Here is a 7,202-nt window from a genome sequence, read left to right as displayed (position 1 = left end):
ATCCAGTGCCTCATGGTATAGTTTTATTTCTTCCAGGAGAAATTCCCCCCCCCCCCTTGGAAAGTTCCTCTGGACCATTGGACATGAGCAGGCTGGTGCATGTTCCCTTCATCCAGGGTGTCCCCAGCCACCATAGTACTCCTATGGGAGCCAGTGGGTGCTGCTGCTGTCACCTCACAATGCAGCCAGGGCTGGTTGGGGGAGGAGGGGACCAAGATGCATGTGGGGGGGTGATCCTTGCAGAATGTCAGAAGATGGAGGGGCCCCTGAGCAGTGGGAGAGGAAACGGCCTTTGATGTGGAAGCTCTCCTTTCGCAAACACAATGAGTTGCAGAGGAGTTTTATAAACATGGCTATTGTTGTTCCATCCCTTTGGTGGGAACAGATGGTCCGAGAGCTCTGTTCAGCCCCCTCCCCTTCCCTCAGCCCCCACCCCCATTAATAAAGCCCCAGCAAGTCCAGCACCGCTAAGGTTTTCCCAAGGGGGATCAATAAATAAATGTAATAACAACAAAGGGGCCCATGCAGACGAGATTGGGTTACAAAGAGGCCTCAGCCCCCTCCTTCTTTCCGGGCGAGAGTCATTGCACGCAGGCACTCCGGCTGGTTCGGGGAGAGGTTGCTCCTTCCTCACTGTCCGTGGAAAGCAGGGACAGGATCTTCCCACCAAAGGAGCCAGGCACCACCTGGAAGTCCCCATCACACAGTCAAGGATGGTAATGTGTGATCTTGGTGGCCACCTCGAGCCTTGTCCATGGCATACTGACAGAACGTGGCTCCCACTCCCCACAGGCATCTCCTGCGCTTGCAGGAGTCACTTGGTGCTGAGATGGCCTTGAAAACAGGCTCAGTATCTGGCCCTGGATGTGAGGCAGACAAGTGCCTTCATCTTCCAAGATTTCCTGGCCTACTGGTTGCTTCAGGTCTTTCCCAGTAGGGTCCTACCTAGCACAGGGCACTCAGGAACAGGTGTTGAGGCTTCTTGGCTCACTTTCTGCTTTGCAGTTGTCTTACGCTGGACCAGTGAATTTTCCGGATAGCTGAAAACCATTGGTGAGTCTGACCTGCTCCTTAGTGGCATGATGAGGTTTTATGCAGGTGTAGGAGCTAAGGTTTGATGGTTTAGATTAAAGCAGGGCAGAGCATTCTGCAGACAAGGTATTTATGTGGAAACCACCATCATGGATGGCCCCACTAAACAGTGCCCATGAGGCTGCAGGTCAAGAGAGCAAGCTCTCCAGGAAGATTGGTGGGACTCGAACTTGGCCATGGCACCTTACCAGGCTCTGAGTGCTGCAGAAGTCATGCTCAGGCACCCCCTCAAGCAGGTTTTACCTTGGGGAATGAGGAGATCGGCTCAACAGAGCTTTCCAGAGATTCATCTGCTGAGAAGCCTAGACCAAGCCAGAGGGGAGTGAACAGAGGAGACTTTGGTGATATGAGGAGGGGAGATGGAGGAGCAGAGGGTTTGGTCCGGAAAGACAACTCCAAGATCTGCTGCTGCATCCACCCTCCAGCTATTGTCCCACCTCCTCCCCAGCTGCTCCCCACCACTCAGAGGTGATGAGATGCCATTTTTATCTGTACAGGACTCCTGCAGCTGGGGGTCAATGGGACAAAATGTGTCTCACACACGCATGTGCAGGCACCGCCGCCTCCCCTCTGAGCCACCCTGGGAACCTCCTCCTCCCCCCTAACCCCTCACTCATAAAAAAAAAAATAAAAGCTCTTGATATCATCTCACTTAAATGTGGATTTGAGGCCCCGTCAGTCACCAGACACGTCCCACAATCTGCGCTGGCTCTGGACAGCTGGAAGGGTTTGCTGGAGGACCAGAATGACTTCACGCCGCCTCCCACAGACCGGGGTTACCCGGAGTGCTTGGTGCGGGGAGGGGAGCCAGGGGACTGGGAGAACTCAGGCTTACCCTCACCACCCTGCCACTATGCCACGTCCTGGACCCACCAGTATGGGTGATGGTCCAGAGAACAGCCCCAGGCACCAACAGCAAATCGTGCCTGGGATGCAGAGGCTGTCCCTGTGGGCAAGAGAGGCAGCTGGCCCGGGCTCCGGTGCCGGAGAGGTTTATGAGGGCTGACCCCTTGCACCGAGCGCCTGGGGCAGGATAAATCCCACTCTGACTTGGAGCGCAGGTGCGTGGGGCTGATGGAGAGGGGAAGGGACTACAGATGGATGGGGGATGCAGCAAGGGGGAGCTGGGGCCCGCCTCAAGCTATATGCTGGTCCCGGTCCCGGTCCATCCCTGCGGTGGGAACAGTCCCCTCCATCTGCTCCAGACCCCACTGTATTGCCTTGCAGAAGTTCTTGGCAGGCCTGCCTGCATGCAGCCTTCCATGGTGATGTCCAGGGACACAGAAAGACCTACACCATACCAGTAGATGTGCCACAGAGTGTCCAGAGGAGACTAATGACATTCTGGGTACAGGTGACTTTTGGCATCCCCTGGGTACCACAAGCGTTTGGGTTCCCAGATCCATAGCTGGGTAACTCCTATTGAATTCACCCCTGGTTTAAGACATACCAAGGATGTCCCAGACTCTGTAAAGAAGGAACAGACAGAATCTGGAGAGATCATCTAGTCTCTTATCCGCCTGCCATCTCAGCCAGGTGGCACAAGAGAAACTGTGCCAACAGCCTCAGGACAGGGTGCTGGTCAGGTGTCTAGCCATGGGTGCTCCTGCTCTTCCTCCAATGCTGGGAGCCAGTTGAGACCTGCACCAGGAATGGCATCAAGAATCAGACACAGATCACCATCCTGGGCAGTGAGACTGGCTGGAGCTGGGACATGGGTAGCATCTTGTGCAAGGCTTGCAGGGAGCTTTGCAAGAGCAGCTGGGATTTCAGCTCATATCCCACCTCCCCCATCTCATGTGGCACTGAACTGAATCCTTACCTCAGGAGCCCAGCAGGGGGTTGGGAGCCTTTCTCTAAGTGAATTATAATCATCTTTTTAAAACAAAACAAAAAAAAAACAACAAAAAACCAACAAACAACCTAACACAAAGCAGGCAGCTGAGCTTGAAGGTGGATAAATGTCCAGCACAGAGCAGCTGGCTGAGGCCAAGTGCAAGCCTGGGGCTTCAGACTTCTTGAATTTGGAGCATCTTTGTGCTCTCAGTGGGTTTGGGGCTCAAACCCTCTGTGCGTGCCTTCTACCAATGCTCTGATAATTTATAGATGTGCGAGGCTATCCAGAAAGCTCCTCTGTGAACCTACAGCATTGACCCAGTCCAGCTGGCTGGGTCATGTTTGCGTCCCATGAACAGCTCAGTAGGAGCACTGCACAGCACAAATCACTCACAAAACAAAATGCTACCACTTGGTGTCCAAATCACACTCCCAAACCTGCCAGGTCCCTCAGGCATGCCATCCCTGGTTGTACCCTGCCTACTCCACCTGATGGGCAACCCATTGACTTACAATTGTACGCACCCTTTAATTACAGCAGGGTGAATCCACTTAGTGATGTTTTGTTAGATAGCTGTCTATTGAAGGAGCTGGATCAGTTACTTGCTCAGCTCAGCAGCCAAAGTATCCGGATTTGCAGGTCTTTAATATTCACTCTGATCTGTTCATAAGTTATTCATAGGGAGTGGGAAATGCCTCACAAGAGAACCCACTGCAAATTGTCAGTGCTTCTGAGGCATCTTGCAATCTGCTTGCACAGAGAGAGGAGAGGAAAGCAATAAATAAATTATTGTTTACAAATTATTTACTTGTCTCCACTAATTTCCATGCTGTTTACCTGGCAGCAGTCTGAAGTCAGGAACAATTAGAGAAGACTTTATCCTGGCATACCACTGGCTGGAAGTTGTGCAGCATGGCAGGTAGAAAGCCAATACAGTGGAAGAGCAAGGAGGAGTTCAATTTGGCTGCCAGAATTGGCCCTCAAGTGCAGTCTCACTTGGTCTTCACACTCCAGAAGGGATCATCGTGGATAAAGTAACTCCTCCAGCTACCTCTGTTCAGCCAGCTGGCTCCATTTCTTCCTAGCAGATGGTAATGACCTGTCTCCAAAGTGTGCTCCGTCTCAGCAGTCCCCATGCTGCAGTGCACGTCTCCAAAAGCTGGCAGTGAGCAGCAGCAGCAGCAGTGCAGGGCTGCCCTTACTGTCCCAGCTCACAAAGACCTACGGAGTCAAGTCCAGGATCATCAGGGCTTGCTAGGAGTCATAAAGTCCTCAGACACACTGTGGTCTGCAGAAGGTGCCTAGGCCTTGCTAGGAGACTCCTCTCTGCTCCCAAGAAGCCAGGGCCTTGTGGAGACTAGGAGAAGGTTTCTGCTGTGAACTATGCCACAGGGTGAGATGGGCTGGGGAGGCTGTTTTGGCATCCGTGGTGTTTGGTGTTTGGTCTGCAAGTGTGGGGAAGGTGACACACACAGCCCAAAAGTGAACTCTGACAAAGTCACCACAGCAAACAATGGCTACCTGAAGCAGGCAGCAGAATGAGCCTGTCCTCCTATTTAGGGCCATTTCAGACTTCTCAGTCCCATCTCGAGCTGATCTCCCACAATAAACCAGAGACAGAAGCTCACAGTGAAGAGGGGTGGAGAGCAGGAAAATTAATGTGTAGATGTGCTTTGGGGGAGGAACAGACAATCTGGCAATGTCAGGAGAGCAGAACAGGCTGGGAACTGGCCAGTCCCAGATGGGCTGAAGTGTCTTGCAGACCTCCTCATGCTTCATTCATCTCCTGTTGCTTAAGGGTTTGTGAATTCCCTCTACTGAGCATTTAAATACTTCCAGGCTGGTCCTGGAGCATCCTGGGCAAATTCAACTTTGGAAGGAGACACAAGAAGTAGGTTGAAGGGGGATGCACAGACTGGGAAATGTCTGCTGAAGCTTGAACTGGGACTGCCACAAACTGCTGACAAAAGTCATGTGAGAACTCAGGGCTTGGATAATGCAGTTAACCTGTGTGGGACAAACCCACCTTGCAGGATAGTGACCCACAGGAGGCAGAGTGACACAGTGCATAAGGGACTGATAAGGTGCATAGAAAAGGTGGGTGGAAGTGAGATTATCTTACCACAGACTGCTGGACAGAGAGACACTGTTAACCAACATGAAAAAGGAAATGTACAAGATGGATAGACTTGTGCTAGCAAGACCCATAAGCAGCCTGTCCCCAGTGCTCACACCTGCCTGTGTCATGACCATACCGTGGGGACAGGCAACAGTGCCCAGACTCTCAGGCTGAGCAGGGCTGCAGGTATGCCAGGGATGCAGGGGAACCTTGGGATGCTGGATTCACATCCACACTCTCACCTGTAATGTGGAGAGAGAAAGTTGTCTGCAGGCTGTGGGACTCCTTTGGGATCCCATCTCCTCCACAGCCCTTCCTGGTCCCAGCCACTCCTCACTCCCTCACACCATCCCTCACTCTTCCGTGCCACAAGGTGCTTGGCCCCTGTTCCCTGCAGCCTTCCAGCTCATAGCTCCCTGCAAGCAGCCCGTAAATCTTCCTTATACACACATCTCCGTTGGCCTTAGGGAGAGGGAATTTATCCCCCTGGCTCAGCTGTCAGAGAGACCTGCAGCTACCAGGAGTGATCAGCCTGCTCTTAATTCATGGGAGGGGTGCAGGGCCTCCAGTGAAGGCTCCTGTGACTGCTTCCTTACCAAACCTTGCAAGCACAGTCCTTGGAACATGCTTGCATCCAGGACAAAGAAACTACCAAGGGAAAACTATCCAGCATGACATAATTGCTGTGGTCCTTGGTGAGGACACCCATTACAGTTGCGTGTTCTGGTCAGAAAGCAGGGAGGCAGGAGGAGACTGAGGCAAGGAGCTGCAGGTTGGGAGCCCCCATGCACTCTCCAGATGGTGGACACCTATGTGATGGGGTCTTTCCCAGCTCCTTGGAAAGTCCTGCAGCAAGCAGACCAACAGACAGCAGGCCAACTACTCAGGATCACCCTCAGCAGTCATTTGGCAAGTCCATCACAGATGTTGATAGAAACATGGGCAACACATCCGGATGCAAACATCTGGGTATGCAACCCTTCTTGCTGTTGGCCTGAGGAAATGGTGCAGCCAAGAAGGTAAGAGGAGAGAAAGGCATGGAAATGCCAGTAGGACCCTTGGCCAGCATATGAATTCAACGGGGAGGGATTCACAGCTGAGTGAGCTGGTTGGGATCTGGCAGCAGTTCACTGGCCTACACTAGCCTGTGGATCTCCTTCCACAGCCCCTCAGACCTCTCTGGTGTGAGATGAAGACTGAGCAGCAAATATCCCTTTTTCCCTGCCACAATAACCCTTCTTTAACTTCTCAGTTTATCACCTACACAGAGGTTTATACAATTTTCAAGCTAATGGCATCTCCAGTGATGATACTGCAGATGTACAAGCTGCATCCTGGGATGAATAAATTATAGGAGGCAGAGTAAATTGCAATGGGAAGGACAGCAGCTGCAGGATGGAAACACATGTCTTTGCTGTGTGCCACAGCTTGGTCTCAGCGCGGGGCATGTTCCCAGGGCCAGCCCTTTCATGGTGGCCCTGAAGACCACCTGGGCACACCTGAGGCTGCAGATTCCCGGAGCAGCAGCAATGAGGCTCCACGGGTGCTGACTGTGGAGCTGGGCACCTTGTTCATGGGTCATTGTGGGAAACCTGTCTTCCTCCTGCTGCTCACCGGGGTTTTATGATAAAGGACACTTGCAACCTCCAGGAGCTGACAGCACATTTGGTGGCTTTCTTGGGTGGGGCTGAGGTAGCAGTTTCATTTGCTGCTGAATCTCTCACAGCAACCCCTCACCTGCCTTTCTCCATCCCCACACACCTGCAGAGGCAGCTCCCAGAGCAGGGTGCCTCATTCTCCACCCCCGCCCCATGGCATGAGGCATTCAGGTGTGGGATGAGGATGCACATGGTGCTGCACATCAGGTGCACGCCCATGTCCTGGCAGTGTGACCCACCTTCCACGTTCTGGGTTATCTGGGTTCATGTCCTAGATAAACTCATCCTGAGACAGATAACTTCTTCCAGGGCATGTTCAGGGTTCCTCAGACACCACTGCTATCATGGCCTCAAATATTAACCAGCCTGGGCTGACCCTCCCTGCAGGACTGGGATCTCAGCCACCTGCCTGGATCCTGCTGCCACCTCTGAGCTTGTTGCAGAAGCAGCTCATCCTTGGTGACATTGGAGAAATGCAGGTGACATTGGAGGGATG

This window comes from Chaetura pelagica, unplaced genomic scaffold, assembly GCF_000747805.2.
Source record: "Chaetura pelagica isolate M959 unplaced genomic scaffold, ChaPel_1.0 scaffold283, whole genome shotgun sequence".
In the NCBI taxonomy this organism is placed as follows: Eukaryota; Metazoa; Chordata; class Aves; order Apodiformes; family Apodidae; genus Chaetura; species Chaetura pelagica.
The sequence above is the reverse complement of the archived record's forward strand: the minus strand, read 5'-3'. Positions refer to the sequence as shown.